Raw genomic sequence first — 18,736 nt, 5'->3', positions numbered from 1 at the left:
AGTAGAGGAGCTTATTAAGTTTTACGGTCTAACAACAAAGCTTCAAGTAGACTGTCTTAACTTCATACACTCATGATCTACTATTAGGCTTCAAGATCCATCTTAACTTCAGATCTATTAAGGGTTGAGATGGATCAAATCTTTTGAGGTCCGAACCTTTCCTCAAGTTTTGCACTCAAAAAAAGGGTTTGCACCATGAGAGATTTGATCCCTCTCGGCACTTGATAGATCCTAAGTTAAAATGGATCTAGGTTGGTTTTATTAAAACCTTAATAATACATATAGTTACATACATGTGCACTTGACATTTTTCTTTTAGGGGAAGAGAGTGTAGTTTTTTTATGTTAATAATCAAATTTAGATATGAAATTCTAAAATACCATAATTACGTATATGAATCATCTTTATTTTAATTTATATGATTAAATGAATGTAGATTATTTATATTTTATATATATTTCACATCTTTATATATAGAAATATTCTTATATGTTTATTAATTAAATTTAAATAATAAAATACAAAATACCATGATTACAAATATAAATAATCAATATCCCCTCGTTGCTAAGTACCTCGCCTATTGGGAGGTGAGGAGGTCAAATTTCCTCGATGCCCTTGGGGTTAGGCTCGATATATTAAGTCGTCTTTGATGAATCTGTGTAAATTACTGCCCGTGAACGTAGCAGCCACTGAGTGACCACAAACCATAATTGCCTTGCAAAATGAAAATAATCATTTTTTTTATAGTATATATATTTCAAATTGTTAGATCTTAGACTTTTGTGATCCATATTGATAATAGAATTGTCGTAAAAATTAATCACATTTTTGAAATTTGGTCGACATTTCAAACCAACTAATGTGGTTCATCCTCAAGACAAAGGTGAAAAAATCAATCTTCTCAAATGTTTAAATAGTCGAGCAACATCCATGTCAGAAATTAGTCATTAAGACATGGCTATTTAAACATTTGAGAAGATTGATTTTTTCACCTTTGACTTAAAGATAAACCACATAAATTAATTCGAACCATCGACGAAATTTCAAAAATATATCACAAATTCCTTCCAAAATAATTATTTATAATTTTATTAAAACAACACATTAAATTTAATCTTATTATTTTTATTATTATTATTTTTCAATATAACCCACACATTATTTTTTATTTATCCCTCAATAAAAACACCCGTCGATATTAAAAAATAATTATTCCATTTCCATATATAATATATGTTATTAATATAACAAAGTTTCAAATAACTATTCCATTTCCATATATAATATATGTTATTAATATAACAAATTTTTTGTTGTCAGACACTCGCGAAGGCCTAATACAAGTTGGATCTTTTAAAAGACCAAAGACTTTGCATCATTAAAACACTTTTAAAAATAGATATAATAATTAGAAAAGACAAATTGGATTATTAATATAATGATTTGCCTTTTAAGACCAGAAAGAGTTTGAATCATTAAAGCACTTAAAAAACCTATATGCGTGGATCTAGACCCATGCTGGATATCATAAGGTGGGGTGGGTAGTGGTGTGGTGTTACATGTTTTACTAAATTTATGATATAAATTCCGTGGGTCGTGGCCCATTTGAACGAGTATTGAAGGACTTATTAAACATAGAATTATTAAACGTAGTGAGTGGCCTCTTGGCCTCTTATCTCATTCTCGTGTTAACCACTAAATACCAATCTTTTCTCTGATATTTAGAGAAAATCGGGCAAGGATTTTTGTAAATCCGAGTTATAGTTGTTAAACTTCAATTTTAGGTGCCCTATCTGTTTTTGATGGTGTTGAATCCATTTCCACCATCAAAAACATGATTCAAACACTGTCTTTACAAGATTTTTGAAAAAAAATTGCCCAGATTCCAGCCACTTTTAACCATCCGGGAAATTCCTCCGCCTCGTTAGACGACTCCTAACTATTCTATTTCCCTACACATATTATATAATATGTTATAACAACGTATTTGCTCCGAAAAACTCGTTTGACCTAGACTTAATGCAAGTTGGATCTTTTAAAAAACCAAGTTCCTACGTACAGTTAATTGATAATCATATCTATATTAATAGATTGGAGAAATGTTATTAATTGATAATCATGTGTATATTAATAGATAGGAGAAATGTTATTAACTATTATTTACTAATGTAATTGGTTTATATAAATATTATTTTTTGATATTTGAAAAATTGGTTGATAGTATTTAAAAAGAGAGAAATTTTATTCTTGTGATCTCTAACAAAAATAGTACAATGGAGCTAGCATTCTGTGGAGAGCAAAGATTCTTATTGTTCAATTAAGAATTAATTCGCCTCAATTTCGGTGTGAAACGAGAGAGTGGAAAAGACCTAAAGAAGGTTGGAAAGAACGGATGTTTATTTTTTGCACTTGTGGGAAGTAGAATCGAAAAAACATTTCATTTTGGAATGTGATGCTTTCAGAGACATCAGAGATAGTTATGGGAATATGTTAGCATCGATCCCTTGGCATTGTCTTTTGAGTGAGGGGATTGTTAGAAGGTTGGGTCAACTCATCATCAATTTGAATAAGAAAATGATTGAATTGCAAAGGACGAAAAGCAGGGAGGTTGGTGGTCCCATAAACTAATTTTAGCCTCGTGAATGTTAAAATATCATTTATTCATTCATTCTTCCATATTCATAGTGATTTTATGGTAAAGCTAATTTTTCATGCCCAACACCATACAAATATATGGTTTAATCTTTATATAAAAAACTGCGTAGCTTAACTAATAAATGAAATGGCCTTTTTCAAGGAATTTTTTTAGGTTAATTTTAACCAAAATGTAGTTGAGATTTTTTAAAACTTGAGTTTAAGTTGTTTAGTTTGTAGAGATGACATGACCTTTTTTATGGCATTTTTTTTTGTTAATTTTTAACCAAAATGTGACAAATATTTTAAAAACTTGAGTTTAAGTTGTTTAATTTGTAGGATTCAAGTACCCGGGGATTTTTCAGAACATTAAATCCATTTATGAATTTAGAAATATATTTCAAACAAAAAAAATCACCAAATTACTTAAATTTATACCTCCAAATTTATTGAAAAAAATCACTTCATCTTCTTTAAAAAAAACTATGTTATTATACCTAATTGACTCTTTATCACCATTATACCAAGTCAAGTATATTCTATACCCTATGAATAAACAAAGGGAAGGGGGTAAATTACGTGCTAATTTATTAGTCCCTACCGCAGGCAAGGCAGGGATTATTGTAATCGAAATGATGTCCAATAATATTAGTTTCACTGATTCGTCATGGATATAACCAATGTTTTTAGGCCCAATTTCATTTTCGACAGTGCAATTCTTTTTTGCCATCTTATTTGGCCTCTTCCTGAGACGAGAGGCCATAAAAATATGTTATATTTATTTCTATTCATCTTTTTTCTTCACATTTTGAAATCACTAAACTAATGCTAACATTAGTTTAGAGCATTAAATGTTATAAATGTTATGCTTTATGACTTGCATTTTGACAAAAGTGTTTTTTTTTAAAAGACTTCCATGCTACCATGGAGTACCGCTACATGTATGTCTCCCATGGATTCTGTGGCAGGTATCATCATACACTTCTTGCACTGTGATTGTTTTTCCAGCGCCCTCGCTGGAAGAAACTAGAAGAAGAGCACCTGTAAGAACCCCTGCATTGACAAGGTAAGATTTATTTTAGATAACTGGAACAGAAATATAATTTACTGGAGCATCTTAAGGGAGGAACTGAGTGAATTTTTTAGCGAACCACGCAGATGGTGTAGCAACATATAACGAAATAGGGTAAACGTTGTAGCAAACCACGCAAATGTTGTAGCAACCAGATAGATAAAGCTTGCATAGATAATGAAAGCTTACTTATGTGTATATCATATTCTTCTTATTTGATAGGTTTTGGCGGGGACGATTGAATTTCCATTTAGTTGAGAAGTATCTGATGGGGACATTGTGATTTTCGCAATGGAGTAAGAAGATGGTCAGGCTCCGATATGAAGTATCTGTGCCACCTCGGACTCGCGTGCGGCATAGAGAGTCATCAGAACCATATGCGACCTGTTTTGATCCTTCACCCCATGCGAATTTTTCCCTATCTGTTCGATTTGGAATGGAGGACGCAAAATTTCAAAGAGAACAACGCTTGGAAGAAGGCTGAGCGAGGTCCTAGCTGTGCCAAGTCTATTTCTGCTTCTCTGACCTACTCTTGTGTCTAGTGGTATGTCAGGTTCAAAAAATAGATTAATCGGGTAACCTGCTTCTTCGACTTCTCTTTCTTCCACCTATGTTGTTGCTACAAAGTAAAATTATCATGGATATGGAAAGGACCATGCTAGAAAAGTTATTGAAGCATGAAAACTAGACCAAGAACTATTCACGGGTGCTGCCAACGCTCAAATGGGGTTTGCGCTTGGCTTTTAAGCTTCAACTTCTACCTGAATGCTTGATCTTGGGTCATCACCTTGGAATCAGAAGTTATCACTATTTTATAAAAAAAATTACATGATACGTTAATAGTTGTTGTTACAAGTGCCGTGATATGTTAAAAGAAGCACAAGTGGTGAAAAACGAACCACGATGTGGGCCCATCTGTGAAACACTTATCCACACCGATCCTATGCATGTGCTTCATGTGGACTTATTTGTGTCGTTTTTTTTAGAAGTTTTGAAAAACACCCTTCAAGATCGAGGTTTAACCACATGAACTTTGTTGCAGCTTAGGTGCTAGGTTATTGTTGTTCAATGCTGAGGAAGATGGCATAGTTATTTATTTGAAATGGAGGCGTTATTATGTTATTTAGCAATTAAATAATGTTGTAGTTAATGTATGTTGAAGAAATAACTGGGGGTTGATTTATCAGTTGGGAGATGGAACATATGTGTTTGAGTTCTCGTTCATGGTGTCCCTTATTGTTGCTTCTAGAGACGAGTGAAGGAATCTGGTATTTGTTGAAGGCGAAGATTAAAGTTGAAGTCCTAAAGAAGTAGCCATGGTATACTACAAATGCCAGAAGGTCGATGAATGAATATCTTGAAATCCAAGTTTTCCTTTCAAATTATTACGATATTTTCCCAAACATGCAAATGATGGAACTGAGCCAATAGATGTGCCCTGGTTCTTCTCTACTACCACGATTACATTAACTTAGACTGGAATAAGTTTTCTTTGGAATGTCCAGTAAATATTGTCGTTTAGTTCTGACTTTATGTCCAAAAGTGTCCTTTAGGCTATATAAGAATTCAATAGAAAGGGGAAATAGATGTGCCCTGGTTCTTCCCTACTACCATTGTTACATTAACTTAGACCAAAAGAAGTTTTCTTTGGAATGTCCATTACACTTTGTCGTTTAGTTCCGACTTTATGTCCAAAGGGGTCCTTTAGGCTTCTTCCAGGGAACGCTCTAGAGTATAATGGGTGGTGGCATGTTATTTTAGTATGATGGTGGGTTACAGGTAAGGACTTATACAGAGTGGATACCTTATACAAGTTGCACATTTCTGCTAAAATGTAGTTTGTGCTTGCAAATATTACATGCAACAAGTGATTCTGTCACTCAGCTTGGCTGCTTACGTATGTTTTACCTTGAACTTTAACAATATTGATTCTACAGCCTTTTCATAATTTACTAGCAAAGGGAAATGCTAATCATGGAGGGATTTTGTTCAGATGTTTTGTATACCTCATGCCTGCTTATACTTCTAAAAGGATCTGCTGCCCCAACATGCTACAAATGTACTTCATGCAAGTCAGACGTAAGCCTCTCTTTAGTTTGCTTTACTGCTAACCTATTAGTTGAAGCTCCCTTGTTCTGTTTGGGACAGGAGTCTAGAGTGTAATGCTCTGTTGTTTCTATTTCCATTCCCATAAGGATATACTTTTGTTACTTATTGTATCAACCCATATTATTTTCCCAAAGCATATTTATTGTGTTATGTCTACATCATCAATGAGATTTAATAGCTTACTAATTTTAAGCACTGGATAACAAAGCATTCCTTTGGAAATTTAGGTTCACAGAATAACTATGTAAATATCACAGGCTAAACTTTTAAGATGTTACATATTCTACGTTATATGATTTTGGGAACTTAAATTGTTAACTAGACTTTGTGGTTTAATTCCAATTAATATACTAAGCCAAGATTTGATTCGATGATAGAAATAAGATTCCTTCAAAGCATTATATATAGTGCAGATTTTGTTTATTAACAGTATGGTGTTTTTTATTTTCAGATGTCGCCTACAAAGTGGCATTTTGTTAGTTCTGGTTCTATCCTTGCCAAACACTTGGAGGAGCTCTTTACAAAGGTACAAATTATATATACCATCCAACGAATATCTTGTATCTAATGTTTTTTTTTTATTATGTTGAATTACAAGATGCTTTCCTTTTAGTATACATGCATTCTAATGGTAATTGAGATAATTGCATATCCCAACTAATCGTATTTCCCTTCCTATTGAAGAGATATATTGCGATGTTGGACAATAATGCTCTATTACGATTAGCGTGTGAACTATTGCCAAATCTATCTGACATTTCAGGCAAAGGAATAGCTAGGTCGCTCTCAGTAGATCGAACAACAGTTTTTAGCTTATCATCACCTCTTGCAGAAATACACAAGGATCAGACTATTGAGAAGATGCCATTGAACTGCATTCTTAATGATCTCAATCCACTAAATAATGATGAACTAACTTTCGAACCAAGTATAATCACAGATATCGAAGCTACAAAATCTAGTTTCCCTACCATTGTGACTGTAGAGCCTGTTGGAAGCCCAAAGCGTGTTGTAGGTGTTTTCTTGCCAATATATTTAAGTTGATTCTATGATTTGATAGTTTTATTTTGTTAATATCAGTTATAGAGTCCTTATTTTAAAGCTATCAATCAATTTGTGGGGGGATAAAATACTAGTTCTGCTCTCTTACTGGAACGAGTATACTAATAGCTGGACCAACCTTATGGAGATAAAGAATGGTTGTATTTCAAAGTCAAGGACTTTATGGTATTAGCTATGTATGACTGGCGTATCATCCTAAACAGTGATTTACAATGTGCTTATTGAGCATAATGTACTGGTATATAGTAATCAGTTACTTGTATTAGTATAAGTAATCGGCCTTAATACCTCTTTCCATGTATAGTAGCTCATTAATCGGTCTTAGTACCTCTTTCCATGTATAGTAGCTCATTATGTATTTCATTATGTTTGCACTGGTATCTCTAGAGGCTTCTAAGATATTAATTCCTTCGCTCATTATGTATTTCATTATGTTTTTATTGGTATCTCTCGAGGCTTCTAAGCTATTAATTCCTTCTACTGAACCTAGGTGTTGTATCTAGTTACCTAAATTTAAGATTCTAGGTGTATGATTTTCAATAGTTTAAGGGTTTTCCCATCCTATCACAAGAGTCCAATCCAATGGTACATCTCTCCTAGTATATGAAAAGTACCAATGATCACCTAAAATATTTTTCATGCAAAAGCAACGGCATGGACTTGCTGCGTGTGCAACCACTCTCGTTAGTTTAGGTTCCATATTGACTCTTTATCACCATTACACCAAATCAAGTATATTCTATATCCCAGGACTAAACAAAAGGAAGTGGGTAAATTATGTGCTAATTTATTAATTTAGGTTTCATAAAGTGTGACACATTGATCCGAGTTGATTCAACTCCTGGATTTAACCAAGATATTTTGCTTTCGTGATGTGATTAGAATTGCAATTAAGATAGCATAAAGGTACATAAATGCATGTTGTAAAGAAGAAGGAACATGACAATCATCAGCAACATAAAACTCAAGACGTTGATAACGTAGTAAGTCCAGGAGGGACTACGTCTCTAGGCCCCAGTGTCAAGATGGTGTAGGCCGCTGCATTAAGTGTTGTCAATAGTGATGATGTACATAGGTGGTGACGTCGCTATCATACAAGGAAAATGCCCTCACGCGGGATTGGCTCCACGAGATGTTCCACTACACAAACTCTCACACACAAAAATACTCCTATTAGTATGACACAAACTCATGCATGATGATAATGAACATCCTGTCAACATGGCATCTAAGGGATCTCAATGCAAACATACATGGTGACACATGAGTATCCCGTCAACATGACGATAAAGGAATCTCAAACAAAACATGACGAATCATGACAACAAGTATATCCCACAGATGATTCTGCATCAGATCAAGCAGGAATCATGAAACAAGTAAGAAAATAAGATCCCACATCAAACATCAAATAGGTATCTATGCAGCACAATTCATCTCATAGCAAAAAGAAGTACATGAACACACTGCATATACCTCACATCATGGGGCCATCTGAAGAAAAGGATGTCAAACTGCTGAAGCTGGTTGTACCATCAATCTCGCGACGTCGAATCGCATGGAAATCACTGCTCACACATGAATGTTGACACCTGCACTCCACTTTGAAAAGTGGTCAAAAAATAGAATGGTAAAATGGAAAATCTACATGTAACATCAGATTTGTGGCATCGAATAGGGTAAAATTTACTATCAAATTTCTGAATTCTAACAAAGTGAGAATCTTGGGCTACAAGAATCTTTTAGATTCCCCCTAGATTCCTCAAAGATTCCCTCCTCCGGGTCGTCTGAAAATATTCTGCTCAGATCAAAATTCTGATTGTGCCATCAAGTTTGTGTCACTGAGAGGTGTAGGATCGACATAAAGTTTGTCCAATTTGGACACTAGGAAAATTTCGCCCCCTTGAGAATTTGGCTCAATCATGGTTCCACCTGCTCTTTTCCCAGGTTCATAGTTCCACCTGCAAAAATTAATTAAAATAATGCATATGCCTTGGACTTTGTGCCACGTTCTGCGTCCATCCTCCTAGGTGCACTAAGAAAAATGGGTTTATATGGCAATTCGTCAGCAGACTTTCCAAAGAAGATCATTTGGTGCATTGGCAAACTGGGCAAATTTGTTAAGGGGAGGACGGGGGATCAAATCCCGCCTCCCCACAAAATCCGCATGTACATTTTTTTTGGGCACGCTATTTTGTTTGGTAACCAAAATTTGGCATATTGTTTAAGTTTTAATACATGGTGACTGTTTGAGTGGAGTGCACTAAATGGTGGAATTTTTGGTGTGTGGTTTTGGCGTATGCCACATGGGGCCGCCCGGTGGGGGCTAGCCCACGTGGGCTGGGCAGGTTCAATCCCCACCGGCTCCACTTAATCAATGCATAAGTATAGTGGTTTGTTGTGGGGTGGCGGGGTTGGTGGCCTGCCACCCCAAAAATATATATTTTTATATATTTTTACATTATATAAAAAATAATTAGTCATTTGGAAAATTTAGAAAATTAATCGTAGGAGTCAATTTAAGTAGGCCACAAAATTTCACAGAATCTAGCCCTGGTTGGCCGGAATCTGGTGGCTAGATTTTGTCCAAATTGTTGTCTCCTTAAGCCTGCCGAGTCACCCAAGTCAACCCTGAACTTTGACTGCTCCTAACTTTCGCATACAGACTTGATTTGACGAATGTTCGCACCACCGCGATCACGACGACGAGATCTTTAACACGAACCTAGTTCGAGCACAATCCAAACACTTTAATTTTTTACCCTTCATAAGTCCTCTTGGACTTATGCATGTGTCTGGAGCCACCTGGATAAATCCCCCCCACTGAGGAGCTTTTGGTCCTCCAAAATCTTGAAAAATAGTTTGCAACTTCTATATACCTTGTCTGCATCGCAAGCGTCCTGAAAAGGTCTCACTTCAATCTCCTTCACCTTTGTTCTTCGGAGCCTTAAGTGATGAGCTGACACTTTCAACCTCTACAACCTATAGTACATTGTTTTTGCAAATTACATGCTTGACTTTCATGACCATCTAATTACCCAAGCATCCCATACTTTCCACGAGTTTATAACACATACTTGGTGGTCAAGTTTACATCGAAATGGAAACAATACCCTAGCTACAAAAACAAGGCCAACATATCATTGTTGCTTCAACAAGTGATGGAAAAAACATCATCACTGCAACACATGATTTACAAAAATAAGGCCAAACACTATTTTTGCATTGATAAGTGATGGAAACACAACATCACTTTCATAGTTTAAAATGCAACTCAAAATAAGACTAGACATCATTGTTGCTTAACAAGTGATGGAAAACACATCATCACTTTTACATTTTAAAATGCAAAAAATTATTTACAAAAGCACGACCATGACAAGATAACATATCTAGAAACCATTTTTCACTTATGGATGTGAATGGGTCATCCCCTTGTGGTGGTTTTGCTTGTTGAATAACTGCTTCACCTGGTTCATGCACCGACACTTTGTCTTTAAGGCGCTACTCTGGATGGAGCCTCTATCATGTGGCCCTTTGGTGACCACTTCTATTGCAATGAATGTAATATGTCTTCTTCCTCCATATCTACTTAACATGTTTCTTTACCTATTGTTGAGAGGGTCGTTCATGCCTCCTCCTTTTGTGTGCTGATATTCTTTTCTAACACTTAGAAAATGTATGGTTATGTAATCCACAAAAGGTACATTTTTTTGATGCCTCGATTTACATTCATATTTAACAACATGATTATAATCGAAATGAACATTCGAATATAGATACTGGTTATACCTTTCCTTGTCATCTTTGGTGTCATTATGGTGATAAGAGCTTGCCTCAGCTCTCTCCCTGCAATGGCCACTCCATGGGATGATGGTGATTTGTTCCCATCATTCTCTTCCCTTGATGATTTCATCGATTCTCGGAAGCATCTGACACCTTCGAGAATTCTCCTTTGGTGTATCCCAAGCTTGCAAATTGAGGTCTATGTACAACCTCCAATGGTTGAGTTGTGCCTTGGTTATTAACACCAAGTTCTTTTTCCTCCTCGTGCCTCATCCTGGTAAGGAGCCTCATGTTTTTCCCTGCAATTGGTATCTCCACATCTCCAACAGAAATCATACTATGTGAAGACGAAACAGAAAGGAAATCAACCTCTTTTACATTCCCTGTCGTGTTGGAAAGAACTGATGAGGGTTGCTCACCATCTGTTGTTGGTGGTGCACTGTCTGTCTTGGTGCATTCCCCAACTTCCTTCCTGACATATCCAAGTGATGCCTGACGGGGTAATTCTTCTACTTTGATGGGGTTGACAATGCCTTGGCCATTTATTCCCAAGCCCTTTCCTTCATAACCCATTTTCTTCAACAGTTTGGAGCCAATCCCCGTGGTATGATTTTCAAAAACAATGAAATCATCATAAGGACAAATACATGAATTTAGAGAATTGCTTTTTACCTCACATGGGTTACGCTGCATCTTTTCCAAGGCCTCATCCTTGGCTTGCAGTTGTTGTAGCAGACTCTACTTTTCCTCTTCCCCTTCATGTAGGAGAATCTTCAATTTAGTGTTCTATGTTTGAAGATTCTGGTTGTTGTGCTTCAGTTCTTCCAGGGCTTCTTTCGTGGCTCGCAACTAAAGCTGCAGTCGCTCATTTTCCTCTGTCTCTTTTTGTAGAGTTGCATACATTATTTCCACCCTTTGGGAAATTTTGAGCATGGTCTCGTACATCGCTTTTTCACCCTTTATTTTTGCACGTTCCATTTTTCACGCTTGCAATTCACATCCACGCAAAGACCGCTCTCATACCAAACTTGATCCGAGTTGACTCAACTCCCGAATTTAACCAAGATCTTTTTCTTTCGTGATGTGATTAGAATTACAATTAAAATAGCATAAAGGGACATAAATTCATGTTGTAAAGAAGAAGGAACATGACAATCATTAGCAACATAAAACTCAAGACGTTGATAACGAAGTTTGTCTAGGAGGGACTACGTCTCTAGGCCCCGGTGTCAAGATGGTGTAGGCCACTGCATTAAGTGCTGCCAAAAGTGATAATATACATAGGTGGTGACATCGCTATCATACAAGGAAAATGCCCTCACACGGGAGTGGCTCCATGAGATGTTCCACTACAGGAACTCTCACGCACAAAAAGACTCCTATTAGTATGACCCAAACTCATGCATGATGATAATGAACATCCCACCAACATGGCATCAAAGGAATCTCAATGCAAACATACATGGCGACACATGAGTATCCCGTCAACATGAAAACAAAGGGATCTCAAACAAAACATGACGAATCATGACAACAAGTACATCCCACAGATGATTCCGCGTCACATCAAGCAGGAAGCTTGAAACAAGTAAGAAAACAAGATCCCACATCAAACATCAAACAGGGATCTATCCAACACAATGCATCTCATAGCAAAAAGAAGTATATGAACACACTGCACATACCTCACATCCTGGGGCCATCTGAAGAAAAGGATGTCAAACTGCTGAAGCTGGCCATACCATCAATCTCGCGGCGTCGAATTATATGGAAATCACTGCTTCCACATGAATGCTGACACCTGCACTCCACTTTGAAAAGTGGTTGAAAAATATAATGATCAAATAGAAAATCTGAATGCGCCATTAGATTTGTGGCATCGAATAGGGTGAAATCAACTATCAAATTTCTGAATTCTAACAAAGTGAGAATTTGGGGCTACATGAATCTTTTAGTTTCCCCTAGATTCCTCAAAGATTCCCTCCTCCAGGTCGTCTAAAAATCTGCTGCTCAGATCAAAATTCTAACTGCACCATCAGGTCTGTGTCGTCGAGAGGTGTAGGATCGACATAATGTTTGTCCAATTTGGACACTGCAAAAATTTCACCCTCCTAAGAATTTGGATGAATCATGGTTTTGCCTGCTCTTTTCCTAGCTTCATGGTTCCACCTGCAAAAATTAATTAAAAAAATACATATTCCTCGGTCTCCTTGATGTGTTCTGCCTCCATCCCTCTGGGTGCACTAAAAAAAAAATGAGTTTATACGGCAATCTGTCGACAGACTTTCCAAAGAAGGTCGTTTGGTGCATTGGTGAATTTGGGCAAATTTGTTAAGGGGAGGTTGGGGGATCAAATCCGGCCTCCCCACAAAATCCTCGCGTACCTTTTTTTTGGGCACACTATTTTGTTTGGTAACCAAAATTTGGCATATTTTTTAAGTGTTAATACATGGTGACTGTTTGAGTGGAGCGCATTAAATGGTGGACTTGTTGGTGTGTGGTTTTGGCGTATGCCACATGGGGCTGCCCAGTGGGGGTCGTCCCACATGGGACGGGCGGGTTCAATCCCCGCCGTCTCCACCTAATCAACACATAAGTATAGTCAGTCGTTGTGGGGGTGGCGGAGTTGGTGGCCTCCACCCCAAAAATATATATATATTTTATATTTTTATATTATATATAAAATAATTAGTCATTTGGAAAATTTAGAAAACTGATTGTAGGAGTCAATTTAGGTAGGCCACAAAATTGCCCGGAATCTGGCCCACGTTGGCCGGATTTTGTCCAAATTGTTGTCTCCTTAAGCCTGCCGAGTCACCCAAGTGAACCCTGAACTTTCACTGCTCCTAACTTTCACATACGGACTCGGTTTGACGAACCACCAAGATCACGACGACGAGATCTTCAACATGAACCTAGTTCGAGCACACTCCAAACACTTTGATTTTTTACCCTTCCTGAGTCCTCTTGGACTTCTGCATGTGTCTGGAGCCACCTAGATCACACATATATACCACCGATGCTGAGGATTAGACGATGCTTTAAAAATATAACATCACATCACATTGGAGAAATGTCACATCCCAACATTGTTAAATATGTTTTGAGCATTGAAAGACGGTAAAGCATATATATATAATTTTTTCCTTTTTCTTTTTATTCCTATAATTATTCAAATACTATATAATATTGTCATATATACCTAATTGTACCTTTGTCAAATTCATATAAACAAAATAATAAATATTCTTTACACTAATCCTCAATCCACTTTAACACTTCACATCAAAATGAATACATAGACCTCTCATATTGCATTGAAATAGATACACACTCTCTTGTTATAAGACTAACCTAGATCTATTTTAACTATGGATCTACCAAACACCAAGAGGGATCAATTTTCTCTTTTGAAATGTAAACCTCTTCTACAGTGAAAAGAGATTTGATCTCTCTTAACATTTGACAAATCCAAAGTTAAGATAGATCTATGGTGGTTTAATTTTTAGCCTTTAAATAGGGCACATAAAAAAAAATACCATGCGAAAAAAATAAGTCAGAAAATTTTAAGTTTTTTTTAATTAATTTAATTTTGTTTTATTTTGACTAAGTTAAAATGTTGAACATTATATCTCTTCCTCTATATTAAGCTAGAGAAGACCTCTCAATGTAACAAATGAAATATATATAAATTATCATATACTTTTTAGAGATTCAAATACATTTAAAAAATTAAAAATTAAAAATTAAAAATTAAAAATTATCCATGATTATATATATTAACTTGTTACAAGTGAGATCTAGTATATATCAATGAAATCGTTTGATTTAAGATTGTATTATAGGTTGAGCTATTACAATGTCATGATTTATAAGTTATATTATACTTTTAAGTAATAGTGTTCGTATAGCCTGAAGAATTATATATACATGGTTAAAGATCCATTTAAAAATAATGACTATCCTAATTGAGAGAGGAGGAAGATATGATGAAAATTCTATTACATATTTACAATGGCTTTAGATAGACCAAATTCAATGCTTGTCATGTATATTTAGTCTTGGTATATTGACAAAAATGTTTTCCTTGGAATGATCACATTAATCCTACATTTCCACCCCAATGATGGCTTCATTGTATCATTTATTTGAACATGTAAAACATTGGATTAAGTCTTTTTTTCCTTTCGATTATCTATATATATATTAATATTATTGGTATGAAATATATATAATTATGGTAGAGGTTTAAACATGTAAATATAAAGGTTTAACTTTTATAACCCATGAATAGTTGCCAAGGATGATAAGAGAACATTGTCATGTCTATTTACTTGAGCACAAAATTTGTCATTTTGATTTGGTTGTGAAACTTAAAAATTAAAAAAATGTAGTTTCTTATACTTGAAATGATGATATAATCATTAGTGAAATTTTAAAGTCTAAAATGGGTCTCTTAAGGAATATTATAAAATAATAGTGAAAATAATAAAATTAGATTAGATTACAACATCAAATTTTAGAGGGAAAAAGGAAAAACTACATTTTCAACTCGCATTTTAAACTCATCTCCATATAGTTTTACTCAAATTTTGAGTGTGAGAATTCGTTGGATTCATAATTTAATTCATCATCCAAGGATTACCCATGTTGCATACTTTCGATAGAACTAAATACATGAAAAATGAAAAAAACATGAAACAGCGTGATTGCAATCATGTTTTCATGTATTTCTCATTTTTCATATTGCAGTGTCCATTGAAAATATGCAATATGAGTACTCCTTAGATGAGGAATTAAATTATGCATCCAACAAGTGCTCATGCTCGAAATTTGAGAAAAACTGTAGGGAGATAATTTGATATTTTTACTTTTATACTCCAAAAATGATGAATCATCGCCCATGGTTGACATCATCATCTTGAATCCTATTGGTTCTTATAAATTTGATTTTGGTTGTACATTTTTGTTTTGAAACCCATTTTAGACCTCAAAATCTCTCTAATGGGTAGGTATTTGCATAAAACTACCTTTTTAGTGATGTATATGAATCTTGTAGGCGTTAGGCATCCATACTACTTATAAAGAGTGGGTTTGGGTGTAGGAACAATTTTTTTTTATAAACCCACAATATTTTTTTTGATATTATGGTTTGTATACCTACATGAAATTGTATAAGTTAAACGATTATGGTTATGTTGTAAATGTTATAATATGTATATTAGAGTAACTATGCCTATAATTTAGTAAAAAGTTCACATATGCATTGATGTATGGCTATAAAACATGTGTGAAGGTGTATTCTTACATTTATAACTTAGAAATGCTTTATAGGGTCTAAGGCTAAGTTCTACTACACATGCATATACATTTATAAGGGATACACATTTCTATTTTTACTTATAAACTCGTTGAATAAGGATGTGGGCCATCGAAAGATACACTGGAATCAAGTCTATGGTCTCTAGAAATTTCCACCATGTTTGTAAAATAGGAGGTACATTGCTAAATAATTCTAGATAGAAATTGATTATGTGTGTATCGGCTGAGGAACATGATCTATTACAATTCATTTTATATCTTATGTATGACTTCAATAGCTATAACATTTTATCTTTCATGAATAATATCATCTACATGGAAGCCAAAAATGTGAATTACAAGAATCTCTCAATTGTTTTTTTTTAGTTCATAATACCCTCTCCTTCATTCTTAGCAAGAGCCTTTTGTATTTTCTTTAAAGTTTCTTTTAACAATACTTTAAAGCCATCACATCTGTCAATTTTCTTCTGGAATGTTTTCCATTGAATTTGCTTATGATGACATCATTCAAAATATCAACACACACAATGTGATGGAAAAATGCATATTGAAAGGCCAAATATTTGATAAAAAACATTTTTCAATGATAAATTATGTGGGTAGTTATCATGTATAATTAGTCTTTACATTGGGAAGATGTACAATTTGGAGAGCAACTATGATCAAAATGATACCGAGTATCTTTTGACTGATGTAGACAAATGAGACGCAAAGTAGGTTGCATGCCAAAAAATAAAGATTGTTGCATGTCACCATAAGAAATCAAAGTCCTCACCCATAAATTCCATGCTTTGCATCAAAAAAATCACATCCCACCTCAAGAAACGCACGCCCTACCTAAGAAAATACACACTCTACCTCAGGAAATGCACACCCTAGCTCAAGAAATTTGTATGCCCTCCCTCAAGAAATGAATTCCATACCTGTGATGCTTCAACAAAATAACATTTGAAAAGTTTTCTATAGACACCTTGCTATCAATGATTATGTCCACAATTGTCCATTTTGATCAAATTGGAGCCCATCCCTGCTCTGAAATATTCATAGAATCAATTTGGCAATGAAATTTTTTTATTCTTATCATGACATACATGGGTATGCCTTGAAAACCCTCTCAAACTCTTCTAGGGGAATCCATGAATATTACAGGAAAGATATTGACTTCCACTTCATTAAATATTTTTGACTATTTTTTCCCCCGTTTGATAATACATATTTTTATACACATTGACGGCAGCTCCATATGTCACAAAAGAAAAACAATTAGTGGTGTAACCGAGCATATAAGGGGGTATACAATAGGACCTGTATCACAAATGCATGTGCCTCAAAACCAGTAAGGTGCCTTGTGTCCAATGCATCATAAGCATGTATTTCATTAGACAACATCAATTTTTTTCAACTTGTAATAACTTCGACGAATCCTATCACCATTGAATATCTAATAGAAAAATTTTGCCAAGGTTGTGTTGAAATTGCCCCCCTTAGCATGTTAAGGCTCTAATGGTATCTACAGTGGAATTTTCCCACTAGCTTGTCACAACTCCGACAGACGATGTAGGAAAATGTGTTGGAAATTTCCTTACTTCTACAAGTTGTTAATTCAAAGTTATACCATCATCTCGGTAGATATTGTGATGATCGCTTAGCAATTGAAACCTATCCATAAAATTCCAAATGATATTATTTTTTCTCGAACACATTGCAACACAAAGGTTCAATGAAAGTTTGGTGGAATAAATCTTTCCATATCTCCCACATGGCATTTATTTTGCAATGAACACATGACAACTGGATATGTTTATTGATGGTACAACACAAATCGTGTTCATTGGAATTCTTTGTTTGTTCATGGCACTGTCCTCTATAAAATGTTAGAAATTATTCCAATGTATTAGTGTGATATATTCATCTTCAATGATTTTATTTTTTATCAACCATAAACCATCTTTAGAAAGGGTTTCATCATGAAGATTGAGCTCCCTATAGACGTACTTGAAATATACCTCCCAAAACTACCTTGAAATCTCATTCAAATGCTTAGCTAATGGGGATAAACTAGTGTTATGGACATAAGGTTGATCCTACATCTAATTTTAGTGAGAGTTGAATCCCAAAAGTATGAAGCTTGATAATTCCTTTGTTAAGTGCATATTACATAGGAAAAATAATACCTTGAATTACCCAAAATTAGTTGTTCTTTTCTAGATTATCCCTTGTGGTGAAGAAATTAGAATCTGATAGAAATAGAACAAAACAAAAACTACATGTATTCCTTGGTCATTGACAAGCCACATTGAAGAAACTCCATGCATAAGGCCTATCCACCAAAAGTGTTCCCATATAACCCTATGCTCCTTTATACGTGGTTTATACTCACATTAAGTTTAAAAATTGATAACATAACAAATACTTGAGAAAATATTTGAATATATGGGATTGGTTTGTCTTCAAATGAAATAGAGTTGTGGGCCAAACATATTCCCCAAGTGACCAAGAAGGGAACTATCCTAAAATAATTCAACTCTCTTCTTATAAACCACTCTTGGAAGTTCATATCCATAGTCCCTTTATGCCACAAATATTGAAAACCTAATTAAGTCTCCAAATCCTTCCAAACCTACATCAAGAATGGGCAAGATAAGAAAAGGTGAAAGTAATTTACTCTTTTGTTTTACACATTGAACACCTTCTAAGGACAATCTTGTTCCTCTTTTGAAGAAATTCCCAAGTCAATACTCTATTATT

At 34.9% G+C, this 18,736-nt stretch overlaps 1 pseudogene; it reads left to right on the top strand.

Annotated features, from left to right (window-relative positions):
• The window catches only part of LOC149216418 (uncharacterized), a 55,500-nt pseudogene extending 48,907 nt beyond the window's left edge, over positions 1-6,593 (top strand).
• Positions 6,594-18,736: the final 12,143 nt, after the last annotated feature.

The sequence above is a fragment of the Pinus tabuliformis genome, chromosome 1_1 (genome assembly GCF_031772625.1).
Source record: "Pinus tabuliformis cultivar Carrire ecotype Pingquan chromosome 1_1, CPIR1, whole genome shotgun sequence".
In the NCBI taxonomy this organism is placed as follows: domain Eukaryota; kingdom Viridiplantae; phylum Streptophyta; class Pinopsida; order Pinales; family Pinaceae; genus Pinus; species Pinus tabuliformis.
This window is presented reverse-complemented; position numbering and strand designations above follow the sequence as displayed.